Raw genomic sequence first — 15781 nt, forward strand, 5'->3', positions numbered from 1 at the left:
CTCCGATGACATCGAAAAAATGCCCTAATAGTCCAATGACTAATTAAAGAAAATCAAGAAAATCTCGATAGGTTCGAGCACTATTCAATGCCATCGAATGTGACATCGAACAGTCTGTTAATACCATCGATAGGCCCCATATCTAACTATATTAAAGACATAAAATACAACATAGCGATGCAGACCAAGCTTAGAACAAAACTTAGATTACTCCAACGGGGTTCTTTCCTGAAGAAGTGGGTTGTGAGCTTAGCTTGCGTACTGCACCTGCCTAGCTTGGGCTCGTCCGGACTCGCGTTTGGGCTGTGTATGTTTAGTGGGCCGGATTGGGTCAGGCTTCAATAGACAGCAGTCCGATCAGAACAGGGCCATTGTATTAAAAATGCTAGAACAGTAGGCCCAATTTTTAGTTTGTACAAGTAAGGCTCATGGTTGGTTTCGTCTCTTCTTTTTCTTTCTGGATATATTTCATGTATTTATTTCCGTCGTCAAATGTTCATACTTTGTGTTGATGATTGACATGAGAATCAAATACAAGATTAATATATTCTGGAGAGATAAGGGGAGATGCTGTTGGAATTTCGGCGTAGCATTTAAATTGAAAAATGAAGCATTACAATCTATCTAACTTTGAATGGGTGACTGATTTAGACAGTTAAGTAATTATACCTGTCTAGCGGTCTAGCCATAGCCCCTAGGTATAGCTGTATAACATATCGAGAACTTTATTTTATAAATGGCTAGTTAAGACGAAAGCCCAAATACCCTTGTAATGGGTGCATCGGCCACATCTCCTCTAATAGTAGAGGGAGACACAAACATGTCAACCGCATGCAAAGGGAAGAAGAAGAGATCAGCAGTGTAGGATGATTTCGAAGATGTGACAGTTCGCGGTGTACAGAAGATAAAGTGTAATCACTCCAAAGGGTTATTCAGTAAGATTCCAGGAGGATCTACGACACATATAATTAGACATTTGAAGACGTGTCCTAAGAAAGTAAGACTCTCTCCTCCCGGCCAACAGACGCTGTCATTTACAAAGTCAGAAGGGGACGACTCCCAAGGCATAGTGTCCACTCATAAGTTTGACAAGGAGAAGTTGAATGAGTGGTTTACTAGATTAGTGATTTTGGAAGAAAAACCTTTCAGAATGATTAAAAGTAAAGGATTTAGGGCTTTCTGTCAATTCCTTAACCCTCGGGCCGAGAATGTCTCCCGTGTTACAGTGTAGAGAGAAAACATGAAGATGTACGCAAAGGAGAAGATGAAACTGAAAGAAGTTTTAGCTTCAGTGACCAGAATAGCTTTGACTTCTGATTTATGGACGGCGTCCAATCAAAGAAAAGGATACATTTCATTAACCGCTCACTATGTTGATAAAGATTGGAAACTATGCAAGAGAATTTTAAACTTCTAACACCTTCCTCATCCACATACGGGTTTACTTATTTCAGATTGCATCTATAGTTGTCTAGAAGGCTGGGGCATTGAGAAGCAAATTTCAGCAATAACTTTAAACAATGCTTCAGCAAATGACAGTGTCATTTCATGCTTACGTAATCAGTTCAGGGCTATAGAAAATTTATTTTTTGAAGGAAAAAAATTCCAGGTCAGATGTTGTGCCCATATTGTAAATTTGATTGTACAAGAAGGGCTGAAAGCAATTGACAACACTATAGAGAACATACGAGAAAGTGTGAAATATATAAGGGGGTCGCCATCGAGACTGAGTGTATGGAATGACATCATCCAACGTTTGAATGTGCCATCTAAAAAAACGTTGAAGTTGGATATCTGTACACGTTGGAACTCGACCTATGAAATATTAGATGCGGCAATGAAATTACAGCTTGCATTTCCTGAATACGCGGCATGTGACAGAACGTATTCTTGGTTGTCGAGGACAGATGATTGGGTCAAAGCACAAGTTCACACATTTCTCAAAGTTTTCTACGATTGCACGAAGATTTTTTCTGAGAATTAGTATCCAACCACGAATCTGTTTCTTCCGTCTCTTTGGAATATTAAAGATGCTCTACAGAAAAATGCCAGTGCGGGTCCAGATTTCATACGCCAGATGATAGTTGGTATGAAGACGAAGTTTGATAAATACTGGGACGAATGTCATCTGTTGATGTCCTTGGCAGTTGTTCTTGATCCTCATTGTAATATAGGGTTGATTAGCTTTATTTTCATGAAGCTTTATCCTACTGAAAGAGCGGCAGTAGAGACGTCTAAAGTTCGTCAAGCCCTTGAAGATTTGTACAAATCGTATGTTAATACTTTACCTGCAGCGGGTGTTGAAGAAATTAGAGATGCGGATATTTTTGTACCTGGTAATCCGGATGTGCTAAATGAATACATATCATACTTGGCACAAGCATGAATGTGAGTTGATACTAAAGAATCAGAGTTAGAAATGTATCTCAAGGAGTCAATCGTAGTGCAATCCGAATTTGATGTGTTAAAATGGTGAAAGATGAGGGCTAGTGAATCAAAATACCCTACATTATCTGTGATGGCATGGGACATATTATCTATACCAATTTCAACAGTGGCATCAGAATCCGCATTCAGCATGAGGAGCAGGGTTGTGAGCAAGTATCGAAGCTCACTTTCGCCAAATACAGTTGAAGCGTTGATTTGTACGCAAGATTGGTTACGCCCAATATGGGGAGGAGATATGAATAATGATGATAATGAAGACGAGGAGATTGAGATTCGTGACGAGTCTCTACCTACAGATCAGTAATTATTTTCAGTTTTGTAATTTTTTTTGGTTGAATGTTAAATGATCTGTAATATTATTTCACTGCAATTGTAAACACGAAAGTGTTGGTCCTTTTGGAATGTGGTTTGGAAAACTTTTAATCTTTGATATTTATTTACATATGCCTGTTTATTTGCTTTTATTTTTGACTTTTGATACATTTATATTGCTTTCTTTTGTTCCTATATCAAGTTCAATTTATTTATCAATATTCTGATTTTTTAATATAAAATTGAATGTAGATATGTCATCATCTGAGCCATCGACAAACATTTGGGACTATGCTTCTCTAGTTAAATCACCACCAAGGTCTGGAAAAATAAAGATTAAGTGTGGTTTGTGTGGCGCAAAGTTTGTAAACAAGACTAATCGCTTTTGCTTACACTTGTCATGTCGAAGTGGTGATGCAAAACCATGCCCCAATGCCCCTAAGGATGTCCAAATTCTTTTTCAAGCTCTGTTAGATTCGAATAGAAAACCTTCCACTCCATCCAAACTTTCTGCTTCTAGATCTAGTACACGAATGACATCCACAGAAGATGCAGAGGAGGAAGCCAGATTAAAAGGCTTGGAAGAAGAACAATTCCAACTCGCCTTAAAACGCAGTATAGAAGATGTTTCTACACTTCAGCGATATTCGAGTCAAAGACAACACGATGTTAAAGGAGAGTCGAGTTACTCGAGTACGACAAACAAAAAGAAGAAAAAGAGTAACAAATTCAAATTCCTGACTCGTCTAGGTGAATTTTATAGGGCATTGGGTACTACATACAATTCTTCACATAAAACAAGTTTGAAAAATCTAGTTCAAAGTGTAAAAGAGCACGAAGGAAAAATCTTTTCGCCTTTTGACTCAGAGGAAGTGAACCAATTTGTATATGAAAAAATAGATAACAGTTCCGATGGATCAAATGACAATACAGGAAGACAATCCTCTTATAGAGGTTATTAGTTATAAATTGTCATTTTGAAGTGAACAATGTAATCTAAATATGTTAATATAATTATCGAAGTTTTTTAATAATAAATTATGTGCATTTTATATCTTTTATTGTTTAGTTTAACTTCGAATTCCAATTGACTCGAACTCGCTTCGAAAACTCGCACTCTACTCGACTCGATTTCTGCTCATACTCGAACTCGCCTCGAAAACTCGAACTCGACTCGACTCGTTTATTACTCGTACTCGGCTCGTACTCGGGCGAGTAGAGTACGAGCAGGGAGTCCATGCTCGTCGGCCGAGTACGAGCAGCACTCGGGTGTTAAGAGCCGAGTACGAGTAGGGCAATACTCGACTCGACTCGTGTACCTATTGCTAACACTGGAGTGTGAACTGACAGTGAATGTACCGACAAGCTAACAAAAAAAAAGGCTTCAGAATCACCTATGATGGTGCGGCCCTTACCGTTGGGGCCCAACTTGATGCATGTAATCTGTATCCACGTCGTCCATCATTTTTCTAGATCATTTTAAGCCACTATTTCAAAAATAAAGTAGATTCAATTATTAGGTGTATCATATCATAGGAAATAGTGGTGATTGATTATTAATGAGCCACAAAAGTTTTAGATAAGTTGATACTTGTTTTCTCTGTTCAACCATGCGTACGTGACAATGGGCTGCAAATAAACAATGCAGAAACATTAAGGTGCGCCCTTTGAAGTTTCAAATGGTAGGGTGTTCAATCACCACTGTTTCCGATGACATGATCCACCTGATATTTGGATCTACCTTATATTCAGGATAATGCCCGGTAACAATTTGCTTCAAGGTGAGTCCCACGGTAAGGGTCATACTGCCTTAGATGAGGCCAGGGTCAATCTACCAAGCTAGCCCATGGAGCTTGTCCGGCTTTCAGGCTTAGCCCGTCTTGGCTGAGCTGCAGGCTGGAATATGGGCCTGCGAATAAGGCACATGCTTAAAATTAAGAGGGCTTGGACCGTATACACCAACCCATCGACGCACCTCAATAAGCCTACTAAGGTTTGACACATGATATTAGATGGGATTAGGTGGGATAGAATCGTATTTGATCTCATATAAATTCCATCAGATGTTTGAAGAGGATGGAAAAGGTTGGGATTATATAGGATAAAATTGCATGAATTAGAATGTTTTGGCTCATAACGAGCTTAAACCGACTCAAGCTTACGTTGAGCATGTTGGGGGACCGTAGGAGCATACAAAGTAAAATCAAGAGTGATGGGATTTCCTCCCAGGACTCGACCGGTCGTGAGCCTCGCTCGACTGGTCATGGGTGGCGCTCGACCGGTCAAGTGGGGCTCGACTCAAAGTCGAGGAAGGTGCGTAACCGATCGAGTGGGCTGCTCGACCGGTCGAGGACTCGGCTCAATCAGCCGAGCTTACGCAGATTTGAGTCCGGATCTTGTGCGGACTGCGAAAGTCTGAGGCCATTTCGCAAGGGGTGCGAAAAGGAGTTTCCTAAACTATAAATAGGGGTGCCTAGGGCTTTTCTAGGTAATATAAGAGATTTTTCTAAAGCTTTGTAAGGATTTGCCAAAGAGTTTAGGGCTATCAAAGTTGTATGAGAGAGAGAGCGAGAGAGAGAGGAAGCTTGTGGAAGGGAGGTTATGCTCGTAGATGTGATCTACTATATTTCAACTCTTTTATGTCCTCGTAATCGGTGAGATTTCTCCGTTTTTCTTTTATTCTCTTATTGTTTATCCACTCCTGCGTGAGTGAAGAAGGTTGTAATGTTTTACTTCATAGTGGATTGTTGATCTGGACGAGGTCCCGTGGTTTTTACCTATTCGAGGGTTTTCCACGTAAAAATCTCTTATGTGGTGTGGTTTATAATTTGATTTATTTTATTGCTTTATTATCCCATAATTCTAGTTTGTTTTGGGAGACTAGATCCTAAGGTTTGTGCAATGCCCCCAACAAAGAGGAGTTATTCAATCGCATCAATCAAACATAAAGAAAACACAATAATTTTAACGTGGAAACATTCCTGTGGAAAAAAATTATGACACAAAGCGATAGATGATCACTATGAAAGCAGAAATTATAAAGAAAAAGAGCTTACCCAAGTCAAGCTACCTTGAATCGTACCCTAATAGTAGTACATCCCAATCTTGCTTACACTCATGCATATAGCCTTTATAAAAATCTCAAATAAAATCGGAAACAAATCTCACAAAATTACACAGAACCTGTTGATGGCATCGAACAGTCTTTAATATCATCGAAACTAATCCTTCGATAGTATTGAAGCCACATCGATGGCATCGAAATAACACCTCAACTATCTAGAGACAAAATATGATTTTTTGAAAATTTTTAATTGCATCGAGCTATGTTCGATGGCAACAAACCTTACCTTCGATGTTATCAAACACCCTCCGATGACATCGAAAAAATGCCCTAATAGTCCAATGACTAATTGAAGAAAATCAGGAAAATCTAGATAAGATCGAGCACTATTTAATGCCATCGAATGTGACATCGAACAGTGTGTTAATACCATCGATAGGCCCCATATCTAACCATATTAAAGACATAAAATACAACATAGCGATGCAGACCAACCTTAGAACGAAACTTAGATCACTCCAACGGGGTTCTTTCCTGAAGAAGTGGGTTGTGAGCTTAGATTGCGTACTGCACCTGCCTAGCTTGGGCTCGGTCGGGACTCACGCTTGGGCTGTGTATGTTTAGTGGGCCGGAATGGCTCAGGCTTCAATAGACAGCAGTCCGATCAGAACAGGGCCATTGTATTAAAAATGCTAGAACTGTAGGCCCAATTTTTAGTTTGTACAAGTAAGGCTCATGGTTGAGCGATCCAAACCTTTGATTTTATGCGCCCCACTTCTGAAAAATTCATGGACCAAAAGTTGCCTAGCTGAGGAAATCTTAACCGTTCAAATTGTGGTCAACATTTAGAAGGCAAGGAATAAAAGCAAACTGCTTTCTTTTTTCTTTTTTGGTGCATGGATTGATACCCATCTTAGCAACGGTTTGGATCCCAAAACGTGGCCCTACTTATACATTCTTACTGGATAAACTCTCGGCCCATATTTCATTTCATTTTTTTTTTGGTTAATTTTCAGACATCTTCCCTTCTAATTTATGAAAAGCCAAAAACGCCCTCGTGGTTTTGAGGGCTGAAAGTTGGGTGGGTTCAACCCACCGACTTGTGACCCGCCTGACGTTGGGTTGGGCTTGGGCAGGATGTATCAGGTTTGGTCTCGGGCTTGGGCCCTACAAACACCAGCCTGATAAAACTTGGTTGGGCTCAGGTTGAGGTCTCGGGTTGCCCGACGCAGCCCGAACTGATGAATATGCAAGTTCTTTATAAATTAATTATAATTGAGTGTGGATCGTTCGTGTTGAAGGCACATAAATTCCAATGCCATCGGGTTTCATTGGTTCACATCATTTCTGATGACTCAAGCTAACGAGATACACCCGATTTCTCTCTCCCAAATAGATTGCTTGATACACAAAACGACTTTTAAAGGAGCAGTTGTCCTATATTTTAACTTGTTTGTTTAGAAAAAAAAAATGTTATTTATGATAAATAACTACACACACACATATATATAATTAATAAAATTATAGGTACGAAAATTACAACTTGTATTGAAAATATAATAGACTAATATAATAATGAAAATGTTAGCATATATCTTCCCGACCAACCCAACAGAACCCGCTTAGGTTGGGCTTGGGTTGAGAATTCCCAACCCAAGGTTAGGTTGGGTTTGAGTTAGGGTTGAGGTATAGGAACCTTGGGTTGGGCTAGGGTTGAGCACCAACCCGACCCAACGCGCCGGACTTTCAGCCCTAGGCACACGTGCCGACACAGCTGACATGCATGGGTTCAAGACCTCTCATTGGAAAAGAAACCGTAAGTTTGCCCTTGCCCAACACCCACCCCACACGTCCATCCTTAACACAGGCCTGGTCATCTTATACACGTGATGAGTGGCCCACGAAAGATAGATATAGCCCATGTCTTACACGTGTATGGCCCATTGGCATGTTTCAAATCTCTCCTCGCACCAGCGTTACAACTGGGTCTGTGTGTGCCAGGCTGACATGTCCAGATCTAACCTTGAGTTAACGGATCCAAGCCCAGTTCAGCCCATTTAATTATTGGGCTTAAATTCGGACCCAGGTCCAGCTCACTAGCATCCAAGCCCCATCATGATGTATGCGTTTCATCCATGCCATCCATCCATTTTTTCAGATAATTTTAATTCATGAGAAAAAAAATCAGGTAGATCTAAAACTCAAGTGGACCACACCACAGGAAACAGTAAGGATTGAATGCTTACTATTGAAAACTTCTTTGTATCTAGAAAAGATTTCGATCAAGATGATATTTGTGTTTTCCCTTCATCCAGGTTTGTATGACTTTATAAACAGTTTGGATGACAAATAAACATCACTGTGAGCCCTAGGAAGGCTTCAACGGTGGACTTCATTCTACCCATTGTTTCTTGTGGTGTTGTCCACTTGAGCTTTGGATCTGAATCATTTTTGGGCTCACTTCATAAAATTAGCTGTGAAAATGTATGGACAGCATGGATAAAATATATACATCATGGTGGGCCCATAAAGCTTTGAAACTAGCTAGCTAGCTCGTGTCTGGGTCACTAGCGAAACCGCTTCTTGTTTACAATATCACCAAACGAGATTGACAATTACCAATTTCTTAATACCAGAGGTAGGATTTGATTGTCCACTGGGCAATGAATCTAGGGCAGTCAATGGGCCGGGCTCCCGCCTGAAAAACCACCACGTGGTTAATCATTGATGAAACTATTGTTGCTTAAAAATACTCGTACATAATTAATGTAAACAAAGCTAAAATTGCAAAAAAAAAAAACAAAAAACAAAAACAAAAAAAAAAAAAAACAAAAAAACAAAAACAAAAAGCAAAAATACCAAAACAAAAACAAGAGGAGATATAAATATTTATATAATTCGAGAATATGCATATTCAACGCTAAAAAATTAGAACTTTTTTCTTTATTAAAATAAGAGAAACATGAATATAAATTTTACTTGTCTTCGGCTCATATACAGAACCCTGCACCGAGGAATACCTAAAAGGTAATTCAAAGGAATACATCTCTATCTGTGGCCCTCCTTATATAAACCATACAAAAAAAAAAAAAAAACTTCACCCACATTATACGGAGATATAAATATTTATATAATTTGATAATATGCATATTCAACACTAAAAAATATAGAACTTTTTTCTTTATTAAAATAAGAGAAACATGAATATAAATTTTACTTGTCTTCCGCTCATATACAGAATCCTACACCAAGGAATACCTAGAAGGTAATTCAAAGGAATACATCTCTATCTGTGGCCCTCCTTATATAAACCATACAAAAAAAATAAACTTCACCCACATTGCACGGATATACGATATACACGAATGTACGCAGAGAGGAGAGAGGTCTCTTTAATAAAAAAAAAACATGCAAGTGAAAGGGACGTGTCTCCTATCAAGGGACGTCAGCACTCCGCCTCAACTACTATGTCATAGCACTTAAAGTGTTGACTATGGAAAAGATCTTTTTCTACCCCTAAGAGAGGGTAGGATACTGCTTAGGGTTTTATTCTGTGAAATGACTCAAATTTCAAATCATTCACTTGCTTCAACTACTCATTTTATGGATGTGGAAGATTCAACTCCGTTCCTGTGGCTCCATTTGTCTTTCATTCGAGTGCTATTTGAATCTATCTTCGAACCCTACTGTCCTATAAACTTGAAGAATAGGGCATGCTATTTTTTTCATTTTTACAAATCCTTTGTCATGTTCTGATATTGAATCACTCTGGATCAATAGACTTTTATTGTTGTTGGAGAAAAGACAACAGAGAATTTAGGGCTAGAATTAGGTAGGAGTCTTAAAGATTAGTAAATCAATAAGAAACTCCTTAAGAATTTTAAATTTACTAAACACTGACTTGACTCATTGAAAGTAATAGAATATACTTTATATATATATATATAAAACTGAAATCCTATAATTCTCGCCCTTTTTTCTTTTTCTAGATAGTGGTCAAGGTGAACATTATTGGGTGCAGTTTAGCCATTTCAGACACAAAAAAACGCATTTTTGGTATTTCACAAAAGTATAGCTTTTATTTGGGGAACTCAAAAAATTTGAGGAATTTTACAATAAAAGTCCTTTCGTGTGACATGACTAGCACCTTTGCACGATAATATATAGGCATGCAGTTCTATCCAATGGGACCTATGGTTGGTAATGTAGACCACTAGCATGTTGTTCCCCACTATAGGTGGACCATGTCTCAAAATCTTCACAACAAGACAATTGCAACATTTTTATTAGTTACCTAAGAAATATAACAATCCACACTCTACTTTATAAGGTCCTATTGGTAGGGCTGTCAATGGGCTAGGCTTGGGGTTGGCTTTGGTTCGGATTTTGAATTATTTTAGCCCGATTCGATGGGCGGGCTTATTTGAAATTCTGATTTTGCTCAGCCCAAGCCCAAGCCCAGCCCATTGACGGCTCTACCTGTTGATCATTCCATCCCAATCTGAAGCACATCATGGGCATGATCCAACTACAATATGATACCCAGGACTAAGGGTGCATGATGTCCTTTAGAATTGAGTTTGAACAAATGGGCCCCACATCAGTGATCCAATTCCAGAAGATATGATATGCCCCAAAATTTCCAGGATTCCAAACTTTTCTGTCCAATCTTTGCTTCTTTTCATTCCTTTTTAAACATCAAATGTGGGCAGTTGAATTTTTATCTTGTAAAAGTACTATAAATTCAACCTCATGAGAACTTTCCAAAAGGTTGAGCTCTGTGGGAGCACTGTGATCTATGTTGGATATCCAAACCGTGCATCAGATGCACCCTTCCATGACGGGCCACGGACCTAAAAATCAGGTCAATAAATGACTTAGATGGGCTACACCACAGACAACAGTTGAGACTAGATATCCACCCATTGAAGCCTTCGTGATCGTTAATATAGCCAACTGAGATGTGGTTCAAACATCCAGTCCATCCATTATGTGTCCTACTTCGATGAGAGGATCACACTAAGTTTCAGTCATATAAAAAACTCAGGTGGACCCTGACAAATGGTTATAGATGTTCTAGGCACATTCACATGTTTCAGACGGCATGACCCATTTGAGTCTTGGGCTGATTTTTTAGATATCTGATAAACTAGAGAGGACCCACCAAATGCAGTGTAAATGTCCAACATAGATCATAGTGGGGCCCACATAGCTCAACCTTATGGAAAGATCCGGTGAAGTCGACCTCACAGTAACAATTCCCTTTTTTGTCAGAAGACTTGGGATTGTTGAGGGAGGTTGTGGGAATTCCTTAAAGGTTTAGAAAACCATGTTACGATCTGTAAAACCAATGAGTGCATAAAGGCGACGGCTCTGATGCACTTGGAAAAGTAGAAAAATTAAAAATTGGAAAATATCTAGATTACAAGAAACAATGGGCCGCTTTCTACTGAACAAATGGGATTATTATCCATGACATAACATCACCAGTGGTTGAAAATGGATTTCATAAATATTTCACCATGCAACGGCCGTTAGTTTCAAATCAACGGTATTATTTTGAAACCGTACATTATGTCGTTTTCCAGGCATCCAATCCATTCAAAAAAGTCACCCGCTATGAAAATGGAACACTTAAAAAATCAGGTGATTATTTATGGAGACAAGATCCCCCACAACATTTATTGTAGATGGGGGCCTATGAGGAAGAATGTGTCTCAAATGCGTCCCTAGTATGATTGGGCTAAAAGAAGGTGGACCATAAATTCAAATTTACCATAACGTTTGATCTGCATATTGTTATGGGGCGCATAACCTATCAATCTTTACTGAATCGGGCCATTTGAGGTGAACCGACCTACTATGTGGTCATATCTGTCCGTTTCGTCAAAAAATGCGCACTTTCAGCTGAAAAATAAATTTTTAGAAAAAAAATTACTATTTTTAATAATTCCAAATTTTATATTCATAGAGTTTTAGATTTTCTTCATTTTTAGAAATAACTTGTAATTATGTCTGGACTCTTTTAGCAAAAGTTTAATTGGAATTTTTATTTTTAGAAATTAGGTTTTAGAAGAGTTTTATTAGAATTATGATTTTTATTAGAGATAGAATTTTGCTATTTTTGATAATTATAAATTTTTGTTTATTTTTTTCTTTATTAATGGTATAAGGAGGCATATTAGACAATCATTAATCAAATTATGAATTCTTTAGAATTTATTTTCTATTTTTCTTACTTTTTCCCTGTGGATTCAAGAAGTTTCTGTGAGGATTCCAGAGAAGCTCCTTGGATTCAAAGTAGTTATCCTTGAGGAAGATGGTGATCGACCTCATCACGTTCATTCTTCTGTCAGCCCACCTTGGTGTAAGGTTGATCCAACATCATGTGGGTCACCACCTGAATTTGTAAGCTTTTGTGTGGTTGTTCATTGTTTTCTATAGCATGACCCACCTTCTTCTTTCTTTTTTTTTTAACACACGCACACACACCTCACACACTCACGCTAGTGGAATTTCACCAGCTATGGGTACTTGAACCCTTGACTGCGAGTTGAAACTCCCGAGAGTCTACCACCCGAGCAAGAGTAAGGTTGATCCGACATTGTTCATTGCTTTCTATCGCATGACCCACCTGATTATTGTATAGTCTTGGTATCTTTGAAACCCCATCATCATGGTGGGGCTCACTTGATAAGTAAGCCAGACTACATAAATACAACATGGTGAATTGCAACATAAGGAAATGGACAACCACCAAAAAAACCTAGTGGCCTAATCAATGGTTCAAATAGCCTGAGGTGTTCCAATTTCACTACGGGTCAACCTATCTAGACGAGTTGGAAGCCACGACAACAACATGATCCACTCGGCTCCACACACAATGGTTGTAGAATAAGCTAATTCTGGTCCATATGGAATTTTCCTGATATTTGAGTTCCCACCCATGTTGGGACCATCACATCAACAGTTTGAATTGAGTTGTGGGCCCCATTTGTCCAAACTTAAATACCGAGGACAACACGTATCCTTGGAGATCAAATGAAAATCCATCATGCAAATAGATAATGAGATAGTGGTTGGTGGGGGACATTGATTGATTGGATGGTCTATGATTCCATGTCAAAATCATCAGGACTTGGAAAAGTATCTTTGGTTAGGCACCAACCCATTCATGTCTAAGGTACCCATTTCCTGTTAAGGGTATGATTGCGTTATTGGACACCATGGTTTTTAGCTGATGGAATTAGTTTTTTTTTAATTTCTTTCTTGTGATAACTAAAATTCTAATTTGGTTGGGTTTGGTTCATAACCATTTGAGGAGCTAAGGAAAGTTATTTTGGAGTTTAATTCTGCTCATTGTAGAAATTGTTAAATTCCATAATCACAAAATGGGCTCTCTTTTCATTATTTCGGATGAGAGAGATGTTAGGAGATTCCTTCTTGATTGCACAGGCAATAATATTGATCAAAAGAAAAATGATAAAAAAAAAAAATGCAAACCACGCCACAAAGATTTACGTGATCCCCTTTATATACACCTACGGGTTTACACCAATCCGCCATGCTTAAAGAAAAAAATGAAGAAGCAACTTTCAATACAATGTTCTCTCTCTTTATTGCAATAGAATATATATGAACCCAAATTTAAATAGAAAGCATCATATGAAATTATGAAATTACTCTTTACTCCTAAGCAAGGGTCGCTACCCCCCTGTGATCACAATGAGCTCAACATGAAGCTTGACTCATGATTGTGTTAGCTGGATGAATAGTACATCTTCATTGATTAGGACCCATGGATACCAATGTGAGAGAGAGAGAGAGAGAGAGAGAGAGAGAGAGAGAGAGTACTTTCATACTTCTACACACTAATGATCCGTCATTTTTAAAAATTGTGATTTTTACTGCTAAATTCCTTAAGAGCTCAAATTTTACAAAACAATGCCTTCAAGATTAAATAACATGGTAGAGTGCCAATTTTACAAAATTGCCCTTATTTTATTTTTATTTTTCCTTTAAAAAGTGACGTTGCCAAAAGTTTGGGGCCATGTTGTACGTGTATGACATCGAATCCATCCAACTGATGAATCCTATCACGAAGATCAAACTAATGAAATTTTTGAAAAAATCCAACAAAAAGGTGGGCCACACTATATAGAATAATATACACCTCCCAAAACATCCAAATTCACGACTAGCCCATTTGATAATTCAATCAATCAGATTTTTAATTCGAGTGATCATCATGGTGGGGCACATATGCCAGACGAGTTAGATGTCATACACACATACCATGTGTGCCCTACAATTCTCAACTTTATCACTTTTCAAAGGAAAAGAAAAAACTATATAAGATAATTAATAATTCCACTCCTCAATAATGAATACCTCATAAATTTTGTTTTGTCGAGGCATTATTAAGTAAGATTCTATTAAGATTAGAAATTCCAAAATTCATAAATTAATTTTCTCTTTTAACCAAAAGACAGTTCTTTTTCTTTTCTTATTTTTACCTTTCTCTTTCCTTGTTTGTTTTCTTTCCTAAGACAAGTAACAAGTGGAGAATACCAAATGATGTAATACTCTATTAATTTATAATGTTTATCTTGTTCAAGGCAAGTTAGAACTAATGAAATAAGACAAGTAACAAGTGGGGTATACCAAATGATGTAATACTCTTTTTATAATGTTTATCTTCTTCACTAAGGAAATAGCATATAGCCCAAACATTTGTTATCCAAATGCATTTACTTTTTGTTTCTCCAAATCAAGCTCAGATAAGTATAGAAAGTGGCCTAGACTCTCACTCAGATACAATCTATCTTTGCCACCACCACCCAAGCTTGATGAGTGTGTATATTGTCATCAATTCAGATATTGAAAGGCAGTGTCCAACTCTTACTATTCAATTGCTAATGGATTGCTTTATCAATTATACAAGCCTCCACAACAGTCTTATGAGCTTCATCAACAATCACAAGGACCTCCTCAATGAATACTTGTGCTACCACCATAGACTCATCGGGCCTCTGCTCGTGTCCTAAATAACAAATAGGCACCATTCATAGTAGGTAGATTAAAACATGTCATTTAGTGTTCTGATATGCCATCATTTATCATTTTAAACCATTATCTTACACATTTGCCACCTTCGGATTATTTACAGTAGGGCATTTGATGCACCCAGTTCAACACCAATGAAAAAGTGCCACATGGGTTTATCATACGTGAGACCTATAGTAAAAAAGGCAAGATGGTTATTTCATGTAGGGAATTTCTACTCTCTTTTTTAACACGAGTCCAGCATGTGATATACTTACATGAAGCTTTTTCATTAAGACTGAATCAAGTGCGAGTGCATACTTTTATTATCATCAATTGCTCCCAAAATGTCCCCACCCATCACATGACAAAAGTTCAAACATTTTTAAGCTTTTATATCGTTGATATAGGTCCGACTCGATGGCTCAATGGTAGACAGACTCTGTTCTAATATTGAGATCTTGGGATTGAGTGCCCATGTGGTGCAGGGGAATGTGTGTGTAAAAATAAATAAATAAAAATATCATTAATATTGAAAATACACCTAGTGCTTCATTATTCTCACCCAAACCATGGTTGTGTGCCCTTTTAAAGCAAGATATTTGCTAACTGGGTTGTTAAATAGAGCTGTACTCATTCACAAGCAGGTACATATGCAAATATGAAATACTTATATGGAAAACAAAAAAGATTTTTAAGCAGGGAGATTTAAGCTGTGTTGTTCTCCTGATGGAAGGCTCATATCTATTTTTTTATTTTTTATTTTTTAATTATCTTTTTTTACACCCACGCTCACACCACACACTACGGAGCACTCGAACCCATGACCTCAATGATAAAGCTCACAAACTCACGGAAGCTCATATTTCATCCATTGTAACACATATGCCTCTGGATGTGTGAAATTAACAA

The sequence above is a fragment of the Magnolia sinica genome, chromosome 11 (assembly GCF_029962835.1).
Source record: "Magnolia sinica isolate HGM2019 chromosome 11, MsV1, whole genome shotgun sequence".
Classification (NCBI taxonomy): domain Eukaryota; kingdom Viridiplantae; phylum Streptophyta; class Magnoliopsida; order Magnoliales; family Magnoliaceae; genus Magnolia; species Magnolia sinica.